The sequence below is a fragment of the Pogoniulus pusillus genome, chromosome Z, assembly GCF_015220805.1.
Source record: "Pogoniulus pusillus isolate bPogPus1 chromosome Z, bPogPus1.pri, whole genome shotgun sequence".
In the NCBI taxonomy this organism is placed as follows: domain Eukaryota; kingdom Metazoa; phylum Chordata; class Aves; order Piciformes; family Lybiidae; genus Pogoniulus; species Pogoniulus pusillus.
Window position 1 is genome coordinate 39,969,139 of NC_087309.1, and position 18,674 is coordinate 39,987,812.

The 18,674-nt window shown below is 40.8% G+C and overlaps 1 protein-coding gene across 1 annotated transcript in view; it reads right to left on the reverse strand.

Moving 5' to 3' along the window:
- KIAA0825 (KIAA0825 ortholog) overlaps positions 1-18,674 on the reverse strand; it is a 359,412-nt gene that overhangs the window by 323,212 nt on the left and 17,526 nt on the right. The window lies entirely within an intron of this gene.

Genomic DNA, 18,674 nt, shown 5'->3' on the forward strand with positions numbered 1-18,674 from the left:
GTTCCTTGGAAGTACCTAGATTAATAAAGGAAGTGATTATGTAGAGAATTATAAAATCAGTGTTAAAAAGGAAGCCTTGCATCTGCTTCCAAGTAGAGTGGCACGGAGAGGAACACGTGTAAAATAAAAGCAGAGATAAATTTCATAATATCTTGCACTGTTTTGCTGTTAAAAAAACAGTTTTTATTTCCTTTAATCAGAGTAGTAGCTTTCTTAATTAAAAAAAAATCTAAGATTTAGAAAGAAAATTCTTATTGTTATAACTGGAAATAAATTAGTAACTTGCAAATAGGCTTATAAAGAAAATTTAAAAACAACTTTAAAAAAAGAATGGATAAATTTATTTCCTGTGTGCTTTTAATTCCTGTCCAAGGAGTAAATCCTTTCTGGAAATGAAGCACATCATTGCAAATAACTAGAACATACAAATCCAGACCAAAACACTACGATGCACCAGAAAACAAGTGTCACCTTGTATTGTACACATTTTACTCAGCAAGTACTTTTTCAACAGGTCAAACCCACTGCCCTACTCAAACTAAGACACTAAACCTCAGCAGCCTTCCTATCAGAAACAAAGCATGAGCAAGATATTTTTCCTGATTCCCCACCCCCCCCACCCCGTATTCTCTGAGAAATAGTGAAGTTGATTTTTACAATCAATGATGAATTGATACCAGAGTTAAAGAAAAATAATACACAAAAAGGGGAAACTTCTTAGTAACCAGCTTATTTCATGTTTGCTATTTAGTGTTTAATAATATTGTTCATAGTGCAGTAGCAACAGAAGCAATAAACAACCACTCAGATGCACATGTTTGGGCAACAAAATATAATGACCTGATAAACACATCATTTTTCTTACAAGTCATACTCTATTATGAAGCATTTCCAAATGTTAGCTAAGTATTTACCCAAAGACACAGCCAGATTAATAGGCTGACAGATCTTTTAAGTGTACGGTCTGCACAACACATGCTAGGAAAGACCATCAAATTAAGATGATAGGTACAAATGGTAGGTTTGGGACAGTTACAAGTGTAGCAGAAATGGTCATTTCTTTAGCAGAAATTCTGATTTTACTCTTTCAAAATAAAGTTTGAATAAACACAAAGGTCCTTTAAAGCCTGCTACTTTACACAATAGTTTCAGAGATTCACAGAATTGTCAGGGGTTAGAAGGGACCTCAAGGATCATCCAGTTCCAACTCCCCAGTCATGGGCAGAGACCTTTCCCACTAAGTCAGGTTGCCCAGAGACATATCCAGCCTAGCCTTGAAAATGTCAAGGGATGAGGCTTCTATCACCTCCCTGGGCAACCTGTGCCAGTGTCTCACCACCCTTATGGCGAAGAACTTCTTCCTAACATCTAATCAGAATCCATCCACTTCTAGTTTTGCTCCATTCCTCCCCAGTCATAGAATCATAGAATCAGTTAGGCCTGGAATGGACCACAAGGACCACCTAGTTCCAATCCCCCTGCCATGGACAGGGATACCTCACACTAGATCAGGCTATCTAGAGCCTCATCCAGCCTGGCCTTAAACACCTTTAGGGATGGGGCTTCTACCACTTCCCTGGACAACCTGTTCCAGTGTCTCACCGCCCTCATGGTGAAGAACTTCTTCCTAACATCCAGTCTGAATTTACCCATTTCTATCTTTGTTCCATTCCTCCCCAGTCCTATCACTACCTGACACTAAAAATTCCCTCCTCAGCTTTCCCGTAGTGCCCCTTCAGATATCAGAAGGCCACCAAAAGGTCCTCTCAGAGCCTTCTCTTCTCCAAACTGAGCAACACCAAATCTCTCAGCCTGTCCTCATAGGAAAGGAGCTCGAGCCCTCTGACCATCCTCATGGCCCTTCTCTGGACACTATCCAGCATGCCCATATCTTTCCTGAACTGTAGAGTATTAAGGAATATTTCACCAATATATATAGTGTTCTTAAATTTTCAGGAGTTATAGAACACACCCTTGCAAAATAAACCAACCCAAAGACCTCCTACCTTTTCGAATATATCTGAAACTCAGTCACCCCCTGTGCTAGTTTGAAGCAGGGTAGAATGTTTTGGTGAGAGAAAGTGGATAATTGGCTGTGAAAGGAAAACAGTGGTTATGTCTACTCCCCTCATAGTCTCACTGAGAGGCATGGGAACAAGAAGGAAAAGATTAGATAACACTTTTCGCCATTTTCTCTCTCTGCTTTTGGCTTCAGACCGAGCCACATCTCCTTAACCTCGCTGCCACTAACCTTGCTTCTTAACCTCTTGGCTGCACCTCTTTTCTTCCTGAGAACTGGGGTAAGGTTGAGAGGGGTAGGGGGAGGTGCAGGGGTGGTTGAGAGCCCCTCCTGGGGACTCAGGTTTCTGGGAGGAGAGTTGTGCTTCTGTATTATTTTTTACTTTGTATATTTCTGTATATAACTGTATATAACTGTATATATTGTAAATAGCTGCTTGTATATTGTGCTAGCTGTAAATAAATAGCTTTATTTATATTCCCAGAGCCCGTCTGAGTTAGATGGGTGTTTCTAAAAAGTGTGGGAGGGCGGGATAGAAGCCAAACCACCACACTCCCTTGGTGAAAAAGTCAGGATGTAAGCCAAATACATCATGTAACACACCTTTGAATAGAAGACTGAATTAACAGATCATAGAATCATAGAATCATAGAATCAACCAGGTTGGAAGAGACCTCCAAGATCATCCAGTCCAACCTAGCACCCAGCCCTATCCAGTCAACTAGACCATGGCACCAAGTGCCCCATCCAGTCTTTTCTTGAGGACCTCAAGGGACAGTGCCTCCACCACCTCCCCGGGCAGCCCATTCCAATGGCAAATCACTCTCTCTGGGAAGAACTTCCTCCTAACATCCAGCCTATACCTACCCCGGCACAACTTGAGGCTGTGTCCCCTTGTTCTATTGCTGATTACCTGGAGATGTCACTCAAAGACACTGCAATTAAAATTAGATGCCAAAAAGCATTCTCCCAGGCACTGAAACACTTGTTGCTCTGGTAAGAAAACAGAAGGACAACTTGGGAAGGTCTGCACCAATGGAAAAACACTGAACACGACTTTTAAGGAACAAAAGCAAGGCAGAAAATAACAATGTTCACTAATGTAGAATTTACTTAACATTCAGGCATGGCCACACAAATCCGTTGCCGCTTCTCTTGAGAAATATATCACCATGTGGCAGGGCACACCAAAGTCCCTGCCCCACCGGAGGTTGGAACAGGGTGCAAAACTGCTTTCCTCTCTCACACACCCCCACCCTCCTGCCTCCAGCTTCCAGGTGTTTAGAATGTGGGAAGAAGTAGGCATAAAGTTCCTTCCCCCACCCTTGCGGGCTTGAACGGGGAACATCAAACTGCATCAGCATATATATGTGGTTAAGTGGACACTTGTTTAGTCGGACGTTGAGGGGGATCTTGAGCACCTGGAAGAAGGCTGACAAGAAAGCACACGGTCCCTGCCTTCAGACCTTCCTGCTGCAGGGACCTGCTTCTGCCGTAAATCACCGACGCTCATGGGAACACTGCCGAGCATCCCAGCTTTTCCCAGCGCTGCCCCACAATCTTTGCCTGTGGAAGCTGTGTTTACAGTCACTTTGGCTCTGGCAGGTTCACTTGCATTGGACTCTGTGCCACACCGATCCATTGCTGGATTACAACTCACAGTTCAGACACTGCTGCAAAAGACACTACCACAACAGAGCCAAGAGACCATGCTGAAATTCCTGCTCCACTACCATGAGTAGTACAAACATTCCCCAGGCCTCCGAGCTGCCTTTTATTTGCAAGTGAGGCAAAGCTGTTTTGTGGCTAAACCTTTTCCAATTTTCCCATTTTCCTAAATTACTAAATTGCCTATAAGCATCCTTGTGAAGATTCTCCTGAATGAATCAAAGCCCAAATCTAACTAGCTTGTTTTATTTGGAAATAAAATAACTACGTATTTTATAATCCCTCTTGCGTTAATTGCCACAACCAATTCACACCAGCACAAGGACATCCAGCTCTTGGAGGAAGTCCAGAGGAAGCCACAAAGAAGATCAGAAGACTGAAGCAGTTCCCCTATGGGGACAGCCTGGGAGAGTTGGGACCATTCTGCATGGAGAAGAGAAAGCCGCAGGGAGACCCTAGAGCAGTCTTCCAGTACCTGAAGAAGACCACAGCAGAGCCGGAGAGGGTCAAGGGCTCATAGTGCCAGGAAGAGGGGCAACGACTTTAAATTGGAAGAGGGGAGATTGAGACTTGAGATTAGGAGAAAACTTTTGAGAGTGAGGCTGGTGACACACTGGTACCCTTGGTTGCCCAGGGTGGTGGTGGATGGCCCCTCCTTGGACGTACTCAAGGACACACTGGATGAGGCCTTGAGCAATCTGGGCTAGTTGGAGGCGTCCCTGCCCATGGCAGGGGGACTTTGAACTGGATGATCTTTAAGGTCTCTTCCAAACCAAACCATTTTAGGATTCTGTGATATGATTTATAAGGAATGTGGTGCTAACTCCATTCAATACCTGTAGCTCAAACCCATCTTTTATTCAGCTGTTCTTGCAGAGAAGAGAACGGCTGTGTAAAATAATGTGCTATGGAATAGATATATGTAACACAAAAATAACAACAGCTTGGAATGATTCAGAGTGTTCAGAAAATAGCTGCACAATCAAAGTTACATATTTGTTAGTAAGTCTTTCACTTGTAGAACAGCCAAATGAAGCCTGTGTTGCTCAGGAAAATATCAGTGCAGTTTACAGACCACTTACTGTTTGAAAAATTCATCACATGAAAAAAAACACCTTGTAAACATGACAGCCAAGTTTTCATGTATGAATTCCTCTAAGACTTCTGTGTCATGCTTCTTTGGTTCAGTTGTCAAAACAAGGTAACTATTCCCTTCCATCTTGGTTTATGGGGGCAAAAACAAATTTTGACTATTCAGATTTTAATACTGTTTATAGATGGTCAAAAGTAACTCATGAAAATCTCAGAATTTCTCTAATGTAAAACTATCCTATGAAGATGTAAAGAAAAATATGTTTCTGATGGAAATATTAAGTACATTAAGATATATGTAAGGTTTTGGCTTGATGATCATGCACCAAGAGTGATGGTCAGTAGCATGAAGTGGAGGCAAGTCAGAAGGGGTGTTCCTCAGGCATCAGTACTGGGACCTGTGCTGTTTAATGTCGCTGTCAGTGATACAGCCAGTAGGACTGAAGCACCCTGAGCAAGTCTGTGGATGACACCAAGCTGTGAGGTGCAACAAGCTGGAGGGAAAAGATGTTGTCCAGAGGGATGTGAACAAGATGGAGAAAAGTGGGCCTGTGTGAACCATGGCCAAATGCATGGTCCTGCCACTGGGATTAGGCAATCCTCAGCACAAATCCAGGCTGGACAGAGAATGGATGGAAAGTAGCCCTGTGAAGAGCTTGAGGGTGCTGGGGGTATGGAAAACTGGACATGAGCTGGCACTGAGCACTGCCAGCCCAGAGCCAGCCCTGAGCCCTGCCCTGGGCTCACCCCCAGCACTGCAGGTAGCAGGAGCCGGGAGGGGATTCTGCCCCTCTGCTGTGTTTGCTGAGACCTCCCCTGCAGAGCTGGGGCCATCTCTAGAGTCCTCAGCACAGACAGAGACCTGTTGAAACAGGACCAGAAGAGGCCACAGCAATGCTGGGAGCCCGGGAAGTCCTCTGCTGTGAGGCCAGGTTCGGAGAGTTGGGATTGTTCAGGCTGGAGAAGAGACAGCTCCAGAGACTCCTCAGAGCAGCCTTCCAGGATTTGAAGAGGGCTACAGGAGAAGTGGAGAGGGATTTTGGCCAAGGCATGGAGTGACAGGATGGGGAGTAATGGCTTCAAACTGGAAGAAGCTGGATTGAGATCAAACATTAGAAATTCTTTACAGTGAGGGTGATGAGACACTGGAACAGGTAGTGCAGGGAGGTCATGAATCCCCTCCCTCCCTTGAGGTACTCAAACCCACGCTGGATGAGGCCTTGAGCAATGTGGTCTAGTGGGACCCATGGCAATGCCCATGGCAATGCCCATGGCATTGGGGTTGGAACTTCAAGGTCCCTTCCAATCTGAAGGTTGGATTTCTGTCATTCTATGAAATTGACATAAATTGAGCAGAAATCCTACTGTTATTCAGCAAAACCATTGTTAAGGAGCAGTTAATAGACCTGATGAGCTGAACTGTCCTCCAGTTTGCCTCTCTTGAGAGCAATGGGATGGGCACTGGCTGGCAACTTTCTTCTCCTGCCATTTGGGTCACCGTTTTTAATCTCTCAGGCCTGTAAGAGCCATCCATTGCTACTTCATGATAGCCACTATGATGCAACCCTCCTCTGAGAGGGAATCAATTTCTGTTAAGAAAAGAACATTTTTGTTGAGAAATAAATCCATTTCTTACAAGTTATATTACTTGTAATAATGTGGAGGAAAAATCTCTGTATTGAAAGTCTGAATTATTTCAAAGTATTTTGTACAGTAATAAGCATTTCTTCTACAAAGGAGATTAATTTAACACTTCCAATTATGCTGCATAAAAAAAAAAAAGTATTATTCCATCACGTTTCTGTACACTGTTAGAGTGAAATACTGTATGACTTAAGACAAATAGTCTTAAAGAACCTGCTTCAGACACACTCAGTAATAGGTTTAGTTCTTTTTGAAACATATTAGAGGACCATTGGTCATCATTAAAATGGTGTAACTGCCACTCTTTTTTGTAGCTACTCAAGAAACTTAATCTCTCTATAGTGCACCTTAAAAAGTATTTTTCAGGATGCTTATCTAGCACACAGTATCAATGCAATTTCACTGTAACAATTCCCCATTTCTAACAAGGCTAATATTAAAATCCAATTTTTATCAGTATCGATTATGTCTATTTGAAGAAACATTAAAGAATTATAGAATGCATGGGGTTGGAAGGGACCCTCAAAGGTCAGAGTCCAATTCTCCCTGCAGTGACCATGGACTTTGTGGAAAGTTCAGGCTGATAAAACAGAGAACTTCGTGCTCTTCCAATTCATGTCATGCTCACCATTGAAGAGCACTTCTCATTTTTCCTCAGAGTTTCATTTTCAGTGTCAATCAAATGGAAGCAGTTTTCCCACACGAGTCCTACCTAAAATGATATCTACTTCAAATTGGATATTTCTTCATTCTGATAAATCACTTCAATAAATACCATTGTGAAAACCTTCCACTGTAAATATACATAAAAAGTTCCACAGGATTCCTAAGATTAATAAGCAATGTTGATATTTATTTATTTATTGATAACCATTTATTCTCACACATACAGATTGTAAAAATTGTGTGGACCTAAAACTTGAATAGGTTTTTTGTGTGATAAAGACATTGAGATGCTACAGTGTGTCCAGAAATGGACAATGAGTATGGTGAAGGGTCTAGAAAGCATAGGTCTCGTGATGAACAGCTGAGGGACCTGGATTTTTTCAGCCTGGAGAAAAGGAAACTGAGAAGAGACCTTACTCTCTAGAACTCCTTATGAGGAGGCTGGAGCCAGGAAGGGGTCAGATTCTTCTCCCAAGAAATTAGTGACAGAACCAGAAGAAACAGCTTCAAGTTGTGCCATGGGAGGTTTAAGTGGACATGAGGAACATTTTTTTCCCCATAAGGGCTGTTAAGGTCTGGCCCAGGCTGATCAGGACAGTGGTGGAGTCCCCATCTCAGGAGGGGCTTCAGAGCCACGGAGATGTAGTGCTGAGGGACAGGGTTTAATGGTGACCTGGTAGTGCTGGGTTAATGGTTTGACTCAGTGATCTTAAAGGTCTCTTCCAACTTCCATGATTCTGTGATTCTATGAGTGCTTTTACTGAGTTTACACATGTACAATATGCCTCTGTACATGTACAGTTTACCTTATTTATTGGTAAATACTGAGGCAAATTTTGCATCATTGTTACACAGAACACCAGGGAGGAGGGAGTCTAAATACAGTTTTAAACTGCAGTGCAGCTAGAATTTTCTCTGAATCGATTGCTTAAGTCTACTGGATAATCAATCAGCTGGGCTGTTAGGCCCTTTGAAAACCAAAAATAAAAAAGGTGTATACAAGATTCAGGCAGTAAGGGTAAAGCTAGACACTGAAGTAGAACTGCTACTTAAGCACTGGCAGGTATATAAAGGAACCCACAACTGAATGGGTGTCACATTGCATAAATGATTGGCAGGTCTTAATTCCCTGTATTTTTAAGCAATTAAGGCCAGAATGAGGCAAATATAACATATTTATTCCAGAAGACTGAAAATTAGCAGTTTACAATCTTAATTAAATGAACCTCAAACAATTTAAACAGAAGGGGTTTGACAAAGATAGAAAATTAAATACCAAGTTTCTGTCTAATAAAATAAAGAATTGCCTTCAATTCTGCTATGATAATATAGCCTCCTGTTTCGTTGGAGAAAAAAATGGGTTTGTTGTTCCTTAACTTCTGTTATTCACTACAGCCATTTTGCATGTGCAATAAACAAACCTTTTTTACAGGTAAAAGAATGCAGACAGATATTGTTTTGTTCAAATCACTTACTTCCAATCCAAGATTTGTATGAAACAAATCTCATTCTTTTGCAACTCTACAATTCAGTCTTTCATGAGTCATTCAAGTGTTAAATCACAACATGTCATTAATGCCATTCTGTTAATGCCAATCTACTATGCTAGTTCTTTAATGAAACACCTATTTCCAAACACTTCAAGTATTACCTTTACTACACTTCAAGATAACTTTAAAATAACTATTTATATTTTAAATCTAAACAACAACTTCTAGGTACCACATATTTAGAGACTCTTTCCTAGCACACTTTAGCCTGGAGAAGAGGAGGCTCAGGGGTGACCTCAGAGCTGTCTACAACTACCTGAAGGGAGGCTGTAGCCAGGTGGGGGTTGGTCTCTTCTGCCAGGCAACCAGCAACACAACAAGCAGACACAGTCTCAAGTTGTGCTGGGGGAAGTATAGGCTGGATGTCAGGAGGAAGTTCTTCACAGAGAGAGTGATTGGCAGTGGAATGGGCTGCCCAGGGAGGTGGTGGAGGCACCATCCCTGGAGGTCTTCAAGAAAAGACTGGATGAGGCACTTAGTGCCATGGTCTAGTTGACTGGATAGGGCTGGGTGCTAGGTTGGACTGGATGATCTTGGAGGTCTCTTCCAACCTGGTTGATTCCACGACTCTATGATTCTATTTATTCATTTCACAATGTTTTTTCGAGATGTAGTAGCCCAGACTTGGCACAAAATGCTTTGTGTAAGTGCAGATCAGGCACCATGGCAATCAGAGTTTCTGGACTGTTACTTTATGGCCGATCTAAATATTTGAGAACTAACTTTAACATTATGTGAGTTTTACCCCTAGAGTGCTCATTCCACTCATATCCAGGACAATGAAAGAAAACTGTTACCATTAGCAGTGCTTTAAAAAGAAGATGTCAACGTACCCATGCCTTGAAAACAGGGATATTTCAAACTGCAGCACTGTGTGTGCAGAGAGCTAGCCAAACCATTGAAGCTTTTAATTTTTATTTTTTTTTCTGATACTGCTTCTTATCTTACAGGAGATATCTCTTTATTGCCCCAGTATCATTGCAAAACTAAAAGAGGATGAGAGAATTGACAAGATTTTTCATCACTCAGCTTACACTTTCAAACCATCGTCTTTAACAATGATTTCCTTCATCTATCTTTAGTTGCACAACTGTTCCCAGATGCTTTGCAGCACAGAAGATGTCATCTGCAATCACACAGCAGGCAGCAACAGTGATGGCAATGGCTTGAGATAATACTATTCAATGTGAAATTCCTACTGCTTTGGACTCTGCATATTTAAAGTTTTTTTGGAAACCACATACAGCAAGAAACGCATCTGAAAAAAACAGCAATTTCTTGAGCTCTGCTCTGACACAGTAAAAGCCTCTTGCCCAATTTTCTGTGGTGAAAATCCTCTCAAAACTGCATCACTGTTTAAAATAAAGACTGGTAGAAGAAAAAATAAACGTTAAAAATTCTGTCCAAAAAAGAACATAACCCATTTTTTTGATTCTAATAGGCAGACATTGAAGTCTACCACTGAAATTTTCAGTTTAGCTTTCATATTCACCTATTTCCCACGATTTGCTGAAGCATGCACAGCTTTTACAAAAAGAATATCATCTTGTTCCAGTAAGAAAAACATTTAATGCACATGAAGAATAGTCTTCACAAGAGCTGTATTTACAAAATACACTGAATGCCACAAATAACTTTGAAACAAGTTTCATTAAAAACACCTTGTAACATTCCTCCTGCAGACTTTGCACACTTGCTGTTGTCACAAACTTTTATCTCAACATTAATTTTATACTCATCAGTTATTATTCATCAAACACATAACAGAAATTCTAAGCATCTATTATTAAATTTATAACTACACTAAATGAAGTTTTTTCTACCAAATTCTGTGATTGCAAGAGACCGCAAATAAGAGTGGCAGTATGACAGAACCCACAGTTGGAATAAGGATGAAACAGAAAGCTGTCTTCTATCTGAAGCTGTAGTACCAGAATGCAGTGCTCTGATCTAAGCCAGCAATATCAGCCATTGAATCATCAACACTATCAAAAAAGCCTGCAGAAAGTGCTGTGAAAATGTACAATACTGGCAAACAGCCTATGCTATTATTTTTGTTCTCTGTGAGTATTTCCATCTCTCTTGCATAGTCTGGTTTTCTAGGCACATATACATACAAGAATTTAAAACCAGGATTCGTGAGGTCTCCCCTATTACCTCTCCCTGCTTCTTTTGAGCCACACAAAGTGAAATGTTGAGAATATAAAGCAAAAAGGAATCAGCACTGCTTCTTTAAGATTTCCTGCTACTTGGGACTGGTTAAAGATGTTCAAAGCCAAGGAGAGATTTCTCATTTACATAAACTTAATCAAACACTATTGGTCAAAGGGAGTGACTTCAAAAGGGGAACATGCCATCTGGAGTTGCAAGGCAGCTCCTGAGGAGTTATTCCAGAAGAAAGGAATAAAGCATAACGTGATTTCATAACCCTCAGAAGAGAAGAACTGGCCATTTTCTGAGTACCTCTTGAGTGAAAACAGTCCTCTATCATCTTTGTCTCTCAGCTAGTTACTTTGTAGCTGGAATCCCACAGCGTGCAACATCCAAGATCCAACACTTACTAACACATCATTCCCTGACAAGAAGTGCACAAACATTATTGTGTCATATCTCTAAAAAGTCAGTGGATTTTCCTACCTTCTTATTGCTCCTAACAGTTACTGAAATTGTAAGTGTGCCAACTGTACACAAGTGTGCCTTTTTTCTTTCGTTATCTCTTCTGACTTTCTTTAGTAGAGTTAGAAGGATTCAAGATACATATTAACACATATTTCTCATCTTTTTGCACCTCCAGTTCTATTTAATGAGTTAAAAAATGGATAAACTTCCTGCAAAGTTGCCTTCTTTAGATATGACTTAAAGCCTCACCAAAAAAAAAAAAAAAAAAAGCCACAATTTACTTTTCTGTCACTGCCACATGCACACAAACAGCATGAAATACTTTTCTGACCCTGTCACCAATTAAGACCACAGCAATCAATCTCATTGTCAAATGGATGCGCTTAATGATGACTTAAAAATAGTTTTCAATTATAAAAATAATTAGCAATCATTAGGCTAAAGTAATCAGTCATGCATAGACATGAGATTTGTAAAAGCCTAGCTGAAATCCCTACTTTGTTTTCTTATCATTCTTTTTTTTTTTTTCCAAACTAGAGGGTATTTGCCAAGAAAATATGCAATTACCAGAGTAATTTCAAAACACAAAATAGTAGTTGATTTATTTTCTGCAGCTACAGATGAGGATCATATGTACTGAGTAAATTTTGCATATTGCTATGAAGAAATGTCCAAGACCAATCATTATTTTGCTCAGAAAGGCTGTATAGTAGTGTATTTTTTCATGAAGGACAAGAATGTAAGATGACTCTTTGGTGTGAGACTTAAGCGTATCAACTACAGAATTGTCTTCCCAATGGTGGCAATAAGAAATGCTATTTAGGTATAATCTCTGAGTTTTCTCATTTCTGTCACTTAGGTACTCAGATGGTGCAATACTTCAGAAAATCCTAAACCCCTCTCAGAACTACGCTCTCAAAAACACCTGCCACATCCTTCCTGTCTCGCTTTCCGCTAATGTCTAAAACTGCACAGATTTATAAAGACTCTGCTGCAGGAACTATTCTAACACAGTGGTAAAGAACCTAGCATATACCATCCTCGACTAAAAACCTTACAAATACACACTAGCAACTTCTACACTAGTCCATAAAAAGCCTTTTCTCTTCTTGTTTAATGGAAAAAAAAATCCTCCACCCTGACACAATACTCCTTGAGGACAATGGTATGTAAAGGAAAGAAATTTCAAGACCTTTGAGGTCTTACAGTTCAGTAGACCAGATACAGCATTGTTTAGAATTTTAACAGGAAATAGCCTTCCAGTGAAACTATTATGTTTAAAAAGAATTGGGAAAAAAAAAAAAAAAAAAAAAAAAAAAAAAAAGCCTGCAGCTACAGCTCTTAAAAGGCAGACTGAGTTTCTGTCCCTTCAACCCCACACATTTTATTTTCTTCCATTATTTCTCAATTTAATGCTGAGAGTTTGAAAAAATATCAGGTTTTTCTTTTACAAATTAAATGCAGAGATTCTCCATAGAGATGTTTCTTGGGTGGGTCCAAGTTTATAGTCACTGCCTTAAAGGCTTCTTTAGTAGTTTATATGTCTTCCTCCTCACCTCCTCACATCCCCCTCCCCCCCGAGGACCATTGTTAAAACTTTTTACTAAATTACTCAGGGTCCTATGAAACATTTTACTGACAAATGTGAATGTTGATTAAATTTCTGGTTTCTTTTTTAAAGCTTTCCTTTCTTAAATCAAAAGTTTAAATTATTTTTTGCTGGCATAACTCAGAAAGTTTCACATCTGATGCTCAAAAAATCATTAAGGGCAAAGGTAAAGTACAAAGGGAAGTACAACTCCATGGACCAGTACAGGTGAGAGGGGACCTGTTGGAGATCAGTTTGCGGCATGCTGGTAGACAACAGGATGATCATGAGCCAGCAATGTGCTCTTGAGGCCAAAAAGGCTGATGGTACCCTGGGGTGCATCAAAAGGAGTGTGGCCAGCAGGTCGAGGGAGGTTCTACTCCTCTGCTCCACTCTGGTGAGGCCACACCTGGAATAATGAGTCCAGTTCTGGGTTCCCCAGTTCAAGAAGGATAATGACTTGTTGTAGAGAGTGTAGGAAAGAGCTACAAAGATGCTGAGGGGATTGGAAAATCTCTGTAAAGGAAAGGCTGAGACAATTGGGGCTGTTTAGTCTAGAAATGATCAGCCTAAGAGTGAGATCTCGTCAATGCTGGTTGGGTGTCAGGAGGAAGGGACCAGTCTTGTTTCAGTGGTGCCCAGCTACAGGACAAGGGGTAGCAGGTACAAACTGGTACATAAGAAATTCTACGTAAACATGAGAAGGAACTTCTTTAATTTAATGGTGGTAGAGCCCTGAAACAGGCTGCCCAGAGAGGTGTTAGTGTCTCCATCTCTGGAGATATTCTAAATCCACTTAGACATGTTCCCCTGTAACCTTCTTCTAGAGGACCCTGTCTTGGCATGAGGGTTGGTCCAGAGCTCCTTTCCAACTTATACCATTCTGTAATGCTGTGAAGATACTACATGGACACATGATCAGAGACTGGAGCTCCTCTCCTGTGAGGACAGGCTGAGAGAGTTAGAGTTGTTCAGTTTGGAGAAGAGAAGGGTCAGAGAAGACCTTACTATGGCCTCCCAGTATCTGAAGGGGGCCTACAGGAAAGCTGTTGAAGGACTTTTCAGGGTGTTGGGCAGTGATGGGATTGGGAAGAATGGATACAAGCTAGAGGAGGGGAGATAAAGGTTAGATGTTAGGAAGAAGTTCTTTGCCGTAAGGGTAGTGAGATACTGGAACAGGTTGTCCAGGGAAGTGGCAGAAGTCTGATACCTGGATTTTTTAAGGCCAGGCTAGATGTGGGTCTGGGCAACCTGATCCTGTGGAAGGTGTCCCTGCCCATGGCCAGAGGCTTGGAACTGGATGATCCTTGAGGTCACTTCCAAGCCTGACAATTCTGTGTCATGCAGCTCCGTACTGCTTCTTACTAACTTGATTTTCAATTTCCAAAAGCACTGTTAAGCTTCTTTTCCTCTCTCTTCTTGAAAAAAAAAAGCTCATAAATTAAGTCATGACTCTCAGCCTCCTGTTACCATGAAAAGTGGAGTATATGTACTGGAGTACACATGATCTACAATGTGTGAGGTATTTTCAACCTTGTAAGACAAGGCCTTGTTTGAATATAAAGCACCTGCTCACTTCCCTCATACTCTACATCCAGCAGTATGCAATGGAAGCATACTTTGTCAGTCTCTCACCCAAACCTCCAAAGCACTCAGTAGATCAAATCAGATCTATCTTAAGGATGCACCATCCATCTGTGAACTCATAATAAACCTTCACTGCTCTTATTTAGAGCATAACAGCAAATTCATGGTGAAGCCCAGACGAGGTAAAAAAACATTCTGGCTGAGAATATCTGGTTAGGTACAAAGTGTAAGAGGACAGCAAAGCAAGACTGAATAACATTAAAGACATCTGTATCATTTTCTTTCAGAAAAGGGCTTTTCACTGTATCATGAGTGACAGCAGTGACATATTACTTGCAATAACATCTTCCTCGTCTATCTGTAGCCTTTTCTTCTTTAAAACACAAAGCTGTGCAATGCAGGTTATGACACAAGCTATTTCCTGCTCTTTTTTATACAAAAGTATTTTCTGCCTGAAACATTAACTGCCTTCTTGTCTTCGATCCTTCTGCTCCAACTTTTTTTGTGTTCCTGGTGTAAAGGATTAACCCTCCTGGAGGAGTGGTCTTGACCCTGACCCCAGGTCCTCCTGACTCCTCCCTGGGGGTGGGTCCGAGCCTTACTCCAGGTGTAGTGCTTAGCCCACTCCCACTTCCTGTCTAGCCCTCCATAAAAACAGAGAAATTCCTGGTTTGTTCTCTCTTGCACTGCCTCCCTGACTAACAGCATCACCCTCCTGTTCCTGCTGCTCTTTGTTTTACCACGCAGCCATCAGTGCACAAGCCAGACAATAAAACCCATTGCCATCAATCTGGTTGTGTATATATACATATTGTATCTTGTTTTCCCTTCCCTATACCCTCTTTGTAATTTCCCTACCTCAAATATTTTTTATTTATTGTTAAAGTTTTCTCTTTTAACTTTCAAATTGAAGTGAGACTGTTTATTTGGGTGTGTTTTACATTTTCCTCTCTACACCTAATTCCTTTTCTTTGAAAAAAAAAAAGGGGGGGAGAGGGAAAGGCATCCTATAAATATTTATTGGTTCTATTAACTATATTTGAGTCTCTGAGAAATCTAAACTAGAACCAAGACACCTGGTTTTACAGTTTACTTTCCAAATAAAACAGGACTGATGAAACTACTGCTGTGTATCTGATTTTCTCCATGTTGTCCAAGGCACATCCTCTTCCTCTTTCCAATTTCAGACAAGTTTTGCAGAGGGGTAGACAACTCAGGTGATTAGGTGTCAAGGGCTAGGGCCAGGCAAAGCCTGCCTGTTTTTTTTTTTTTGTTGTTTTGTTTTGTTTTGTTTTTTTGTTTTTTTTGTTTTGTTTTGTTTTTAATTTATTTCTGCACTTAGAAGCATTTCTGCACACAAAACATTGAAGAATATCAACACTGAATAACAACAGTGAGATGCAGAAGTAAGTATGAAAACAGGTAGGTGACATTTGCCACTGTTTGTCTCAAATTAAATCCACATATGGGGGGGGGAAGGGAAGGAAAATCCCTCCAGTTCTCTTCAAAGTGACCATCTTTCACTTGTAGTCTTTTACACCATTATTCATAGTTAGCAATAGGCTCTGTAATACGCAGATATAATGCAATGATGTTTACAATGAATTATGTCCTTTAAGTAGCTAAAGGATGTGAGACCTCACCCTGGAGTACTGCATCTAGCTCTGGGGCCCTCGACACAAGCAGGACACAGACTTGCTGGAGTGGCTCCAGAAAAGGCCACAAACATGACCAGAGCTACAAGGACAGTCTGAGAGATCTGAGGTCGTACATCCTGGAGAAGAGAAGGCTCCAGAAAGACCCTAAAGCTAAATTTCAGTACCTGAAGGGGATCTACAGGAAGGCTGTGGAGAAACTGTTTAGAAAGGCCTGTGGTGATAGGTAATGGTTTGAAACCAGAACAGACTAGATTTAGGCTGGACATCAGGAGGAAGTTCTTCACAGTGACAGTGATGAAGTACTGTAACAGGCTGCCCAGAGAGGTGGTTGAGGCCCCATCCCTGAACAGATTCAAGGTCGAACTTGATGAGACCCTGAACAACTTGATCAAGTTGGAGATGCCCCTGCAGGGGACTTAGACAATATGACCTTTGAGGGCCCCTTCCAACCCGATGCATTCTGTGATTCTGTGAGGTTGCAGATTATCTGTGTCTCCTGCTTCACCATGAAATGGCGACGAGCTTGTTTTTTCCCTCTTTTTGGGTAATCCAGCCCAACCCTAACTTCATTATTTTCCATTGTTAGGTGATGAACTGCTGTGGCTCAAGTGCATTCTGTCACCTCCCATTTGGTGTTTTAACATCAGAATGCCACCTCACAGCTGCAATCAACCATTGAACCCATGTTTCTAGGCACTACAAACCCACCTCCACCATTTGAAGCACAAAATAAGTAATATTTCCTTGCAGTGAGAGAGAGATAAAGTCACTGAAACAGTACAACTGCTCATGAGCATTCTACAGCGCTGTAACGCTGCTAACCACATAGCCTGTGAAGATGTCCATCCACTTTGTAACTCAGCTAACAGACAAAGACACAGCTGCAACAGAGTAAACAGAAACTTAAGGTATGGTTGCACAAAGGGGATCAAAAAAACATGGGCAAACAAGAAAAAGTGCAAGATTACAAAGAGCATACAAATAAAGCAGGAAATGTGCCTGCTGGAATCAGAAGTATTCTGGTACAATAAACAGAAAAGATGCCTGACAAAATCAGGGAAAGTCTTGATCCCTAAATAAATAGTCCTCCTTACATCTTCGAGGAGGAGAGTAAGAAGCATGAAACAAAGGGAATAAAATAGAGGCAAGATGCTTATCAGGTAACGTTAACCTTTTCTGATAGTACAAGAACATGCTTCTGCAACTATAAAACTACACTTTCGATTTTTTGCACAGGAGTAGCTCACTGCTCTGACTTTTACCTCCTCTAAGATTGTCCTGCACACAAGATTTTCAACCCTCTCTTGTTTCAGGGTGGTAATCTGTGTTTCACATTCTGCTCTCCAGCCCCCATCAGAGTCTGGCACCTTCCTCTCAGATGAGGACTCCTGTGTGCTCTGCTATCAGAGCACCTCCTTTATCAGTGTCCCCACTGTGTTTTCCACACCACCTTCCTCTCTCATGACAGTCCCTATTTTGCAAGTCTGTGAACAATTCCATGTAACCTCTTTTCACTCAGCCACTTTCCTCCCTCACCCCTTTTGTTCTGGGAGATGAATCACTCTGGATGCTAATATGCTTCACTCTACTCTGAAGATAGGTGAAGATGAGAGATGAGACTTGCTACGCTGGCATGGCTGAACTGTTCAAACGTGCAATGATGTCGTCTGAAAGATATGAGGCTATGGCTATGCTAAATAACAGCAAAGGCTTTCATCTGTCATCTGCTTTCCTTTCAGTTCTCTAATTTCCTATAAAATCCTAAGACTTCTACACTGAAAGTTGACCCAAAATAGAATTTTTTGCAAAGTTCCTATACCAGAAAACAGAAAAAGAAACCTCACAGAAATGAGTGCAACACTCAAACTTTACTAATCAGACATCTTACTTCAGCACAAACCTGTTCAAAATTTGTAAAGTTTACCTACACAACCAAGAGATAAAACAAAGGATTAAGATTAAATAATAGATTGTATATTCACTATACACTAAAAGATGCACAGTGTGTGCAGTTAATGTTTCTTCAGCAATTAAAAATTCACCTATATGAATATTGCAATAATTTAAGTTTTTTAATTATTTATCTCAAAGTGGCAGGAAAGATCACTATTTGGAAATAACATGCAAGCTGCAAGCCATGAAAAATTGATGTGAAACAGCAATCTTTAAGGCTTGAGCTCATTTTATGAAAAACTCTTAATGGTAAAAAATTCTTTCCAAAATTCCAGCCACTGGAAAAAGAAATAATATGATCCATTCCATCAAGTTCTAGCCCTTGATTTTATTCCCTCTGAAGTGCAACTGCAAGCTGTAAGAACTAAAAAAAAACCAAACCAAACAAAAAAGGATTAATAGTTGCTGCTTAAATCAAATCAGAAACAAGAGAATTAAATTCTTTATCAGCCACTCCCTTTTTCCTTCCATTTGCCCCTCAGTCTTTTGTTTGCTGCTACACTCTCCCTTTCAAGTTTCCCAATGAAAATAAACAATGGATGGCTTTTCTATAACTGCATTTCACTGTATTTGCTGCTTAACATATCCCAACAGTGAACCTAACATTTAGAATCTATCATATCAACATA